General features: G+C 37.5%; 1 protein-coding gene across 1 annotated transcript in view; it reads left to right on the forward strand.

Annotated features, from left to right (window-relative positions):
• The first annotated feature begins 2,978 nt into the window (after positions 1 to 2,978).
• Positions 2,979 to 5,000, forward strand: part of LOC144513565 (neural cell adhesion molecule L1.1-like) — a 95,064-nt gene continuing 93,042 nt past the window's right edge. Inside the window, exon 1 of the mRNA XM_078244674.1 lies at positions 2,979 to 3,118. The gene's annotated coding sequence lies outside the window, so the exon portion shown is untranslated. The remainder of the gene's footprint in view (positions 3,119 to 5,000) is intronic.

Consider the following 5,000-nt stretch of genomic DNA (forward strand, 5'->3'; position numbering starts at 1 on the left):
TCATTTTGTAGCATATAATTACTCGCTTTCTAAAAGGACCACACAAAAGTCTCCTTTTACTGTTTGCTTACCAGATAGTGGGTGTAATACATCTCCTTATGTTCAACACCCCCTCCTTCAACCTCATCTATTTGACATTCCTGTATAAACTAGACAGAGGCTGAAAAGTAACATGACACACAACAACATACTAGCATAAAGCAATGCAGCCACTTTGCCACATTATAAATTATAACCATGCTGGTGTTAGTCAATACTGAATTCTCAATTGCCCAATGCAAGCATTCATTGAAATTTAGACTGATACTTAAACTAACATCTCAACACATCAGTGTAGACATCTTGATCTGTGAAAATGATCCTAAACTCTTCACATTTAACATCTTTTACATTTTCATTCTGAACACGAGACAAACCAAGTCTACTTGCTAATGTAACAATCGTTCCTCTCCATTAAATTGCTTCTGTAATTAATAAGCCAAAATTGTAATCTCTGTAATTCAATGAATTACACCGCTTCACTCTGGAGTCTTTATAAGTTATATAACCCTACAGGCTTCAGTAACACCACTGCAACTTATGCAGAATAGTGAAATTCAAATTAGATTTCTAAACCTCTATATAAATGACAGAAGATGCTGATCCATCCTTGGGCTGTAATAACTGATTTCCATTCGCAAATCCATACTTAGAGAGAATAACATAAACAGTACACTATAAACAACAAATTAACCAATGCAAATCACTTTTCATTTGACTAAAATATATCTGTGATTGGGAGTTGTCTTATCTTTTCTCACATTATCACTGCTACTGTTTCCATGCATTCCATATGGTCCTAATGACACTTGTGATACACCTTGCCCTGCTTTTTTCTTTAAAGATAAAAGGTGCATTTACAAACTACATCCAAGAACAGTTTACTAATATTAATGTCAGGCTATTTTACTTATAGTCACACAATTGTTCTAAGCTTATTTTTAACAAAATTCTGAGAAGAGTACTCTCAATCTGCTGTTTGTAACAACTTAACATCAATCCAATTCAAATTCATACATAAAATCACTTCCCAATAAATTATCTGAGCAGCACTCAAATAATAGAAACATCTTCAAAAGTTACCTATGTCATTGGAGCACAAAAATAAAACAGTGAAATCTTCGTTTAACATTCCCTGACACACCAACTAAAGTAACATATTTGTCACTAGTCTTGTTAGAAGCTATCACAGGAAAGTCATTACACATTTAACAGAATGTTATCACCAGGTACTGACTAAATGTAAGGTTTTCTTACCAAGTTGCTTAATTTAGAGACATGTCTTAACCCTTCATATAGGTGTATTCACATAGGAGTGAACTCAGTCCAGTTCCAACTGCCTCTTTACTACTCATGTACAGATATAAATGAAAGGATAAAGATTCACCAACCTTGCATATTGATTAATTATTCATATCATCAACTAAAATTAACCATATCTTTTTTTTGAAAGTACAGTTGTTAACTATTTGAGTAATCACAATATATTTTCCTATCTTTTTAAACATACCTGTATTTACTTTCAAACTTAAGAAATAATCAATCAACTTAACTCGAGAACACTTTTAATCACTATAATAACATTTTTCTTTTTTATCTGTCAACATAACTCTTGTTTATGAATTTAATGGATCTTAATTCACAGTCAAGCAACAGTCACCGAATATTTTACTGGGCTGCGCTAAAAAAAAATCTCCCCCTTCCTTTTTTTGCCGCTCTGCTTCTGCACCCAAGTGCAGGCAAGGAGTGGCCTAGACTGTCTGGCATAACTCCAAAAAAGGACTCTTCTGTCTTGGGGGGCCCTCTGCTCATGTTAACTGTTTCCAGATGTTTTCAATAAAAGTGGGGTAAAGGTCATGCATCTCCTGATACCAAATCTTAAGTCAAAGTTTATAGAAAGTTATAGAATGTTCATATACTACATGTGTCCGTCTGTCTGTCAGTCTGTCTGTCCATATGCCTGTCTGTCTGTCTGTTCAGCGTCCGCTCTGTTTGGCAGCAGAATACCACAGAAGTGTTTCTGCTCTTCATATTTCATGTTGGAGAGGACGTTTCCATTTACTTTAAGTGACGGAGAGGAAGAAGAGGAAGAGGAGGAGCCGAGTGGGAAAAGCCTTCAGAGAGACAGGTCTAAAGGTGATTAATGTCTAAGAGCAGAGACCAAACTGATCTAAGGTCAGCTTTCAGTCTTTAAACCACCGTTTAGTTCTTCTCCGGACTACTGTATGACATGAGTGTGAGTGTGTCTAACATACAAACAGAGATACCATACTACTCGGATGAGTTTCGGGATGTATGTTTGGGCCTCAAAGGAAGGAAGGTGTGTGGGAGAGAGAGAGAGAGAGAGAGAGAGAGAGAGAGAGAGAGAGAGAGAGAGAGAGAGAGAGAGAGAGAGACAGAGAGAGAGAGACAGAGAGAGAGAGACAGAGAGAGAGAGAGAGAGAGAGAGAGAGACATAAAGAGAGAGAGAGAGAGAGAGATAAAGAGAGAGAGAGAGAGACATAAAGAGAGAGAGAGAGAGAGACAAAGAGAGAGAGAGAGAGACATAGAGCGAGAGAGAAAGAGAGACGGAGACAGAGAGAGAGAGAGGGAGAGACAGACAGAGAGAGAGAGACACACAGAGAGACAGAGAGAGGGAGACAGAGAGACAGAGAGAGAGTGAGAGACAGAACGAGAGAGAGAGAGAGAGACAGAGAGACAGAGGTAAAAACAGAGGAGGAGGGGGGCAGTGTGGATGTAAAGAAGCAGGGAGGGGCAGGAAGTACCAGGGGAATACAGAGAGAGAGAGAGAGAGAGAGAGAGAGAGAGAGAGTGATGTCATCTGAGTGAAGCAGCCAATGAGAGAGCAGCATGGAGGAGGAGAGGCAGGGCTCAAAAGGGTGTGTTGTCTGAAGCACTGCAGCATCATCAGATAGAAAATACTGAAGAAAAGACTCAGAGGACAGGAGACGGAAGACAGAGAGAGAAAGAAAGACAGAATACAGACTCAGAGGAGAATAAGGACAGAGAGACACAAAGAGAGACAAACGGATAAACCAGAAGAAAGGAGACGGAGAGAGAGAGAGACACACCTGCAGAGGTAGGACGACAACAATAGCATCCACCATGCTGAGTGTGTGTCTGTGTGTATGTGGGTATGTGTGTGTGTGTGTGTGCAGCAGTGTGTATATATATATATATATATATATATATATATATATATATATTATATATATATATATATATATATATATATATATATTAATATTGGATGACAGCAGCACTATAAACATTATAGAGGTAAATTCTTCAGGTCTGATTATGACTGCTTCCTGTCGTGATGAAATCTCTGAGCAGATTTGACGTCCCTGTCACGTTTTGAGTTTAATTTGAAGCCGATCTAAGAGGAGTTATCTGAGGACAGGTTCCACATAGATTAGGTCCAGACCTCACTCAGTGGTCAGGAAACACTTCCTTTAAACACAAGCAGACTGTTGGTCTGAGAGAGACTTTCATTGATCATTGGATTAATAAATCCACCATGAAAACATCTCTGTGTGTCTCCTGGCTTCATGCAGAACCCATTCACCTCACTTTGAGTCTGTTCTCATGATGAAGATTATTTTCTTTATTGATTCATCCGCCAATGATCTTTTCTATATAAATATATATATTTGTCTGTAAAATGTAAAAAGCAAAAGCCATTTAAGATTTCCTACATCTACATTTGTCCTAAACCGACAGATCTTCTTATTTCACTTAATATTACAATATTATTATTATTATTAAGCTTACAATGTTCACCTTTAAGGAGCTGAAAGCAAGACCTTTTGTTATGTTTTTGCTTCATAAAGGGATAATTATTATATTTATGAGAGTTGCGGTTGAGTTTAGATCTTTCCAGCTGTGATAAGAAGTGTGAACACCCTCCCTGCTCTGTCCGTCTCTTTCTTATTGTTTGTTTCTCTGGATTCTTCTTCTCACTAGTAGCAACGTCAACATCTCCGTTTCCTCTCCGCTGCTTTGCATTGTGGGGATTTCTCACAGAGACAGAACCTGAGGGAGGAAATGTTAGAATGAAACTATACAATATACTAACCCTAGCCCCTTACCCCTAATCCCTATCCCCTTGTCCCTAACCATAACCCTAACACCTAATCCCTAACCCCTAACCCTACTGAATCATTTAAGTGACCATATTGTTCGTATCTGACGCAGCATCTCTCGTATGCATCATCAGTAAAATGAACATTTTCTCAACTACACAGTGGAGCTTTCAACTCTCATATAATGTTGATACTTTAATGAATATTAAGGCATCAGATTTACGATCAAATGGACTTTATCGTCCCTTTAGGGAGATTTGTTTTGGCTCATGAATAATAAATAATACCTTGACAGTTATAAACAAGACAGTCACAACAGTAGACTGAACATAAAGTATTGCAGACATAAAAAAAGATATTGCACTATATATATATATATATATATATATATATATATATATATATATATATATATGTATATATATATATATATATATATATATATATATATGTGTGTGTGTGTGTGTGTAAAAGTAACGGACACTGAGTGAGGTGCTGATCACTGACTTCAAAATAAGAAAAGAGTGTCAACAATGGTTGTTGGTTTGAAGAAGGCCTGAGGGCCCAAACAGAATAAAGACAGATGTGCATATGGAGCCAGAGTGAGAGTTATTTTCTAAAGAACATATTACACATAACACGTATTTCCATCAGCCCAGAGAACATCACTGTGAAACTATTGCACAATTTCTACAGGAGGCAGGTTTATTTAGAAGTTTAACAGAGGGAGGAACAGTTAAATACTGTATCATTTATTTAATATGGAGGGAAAGATGAGAAGAAGAGAGTGAATCCAAACAGGAAGTCTGGCTGGGAACAGGATGAGAGGATGAGAGGATGAGAGAATGAGAGGATGAGAGAATGAGAGGATGAAAG

This window comes from Sander vitreus, unplaced genomic scaffold, assembly GCF_031162955.1.
Source record: "Sander vitreus isolate 19-12246 unplaced genomic scaffold, sanVit1 ctg287_0, whole genome shotgun sequence".
Classification (NCBI taxonomy): domain Eukaryota; kingdom Metazoa; phylum Chordata; class Actinopteri; order Perciformes; family Percidae; genus Sander; species Sander vitreus.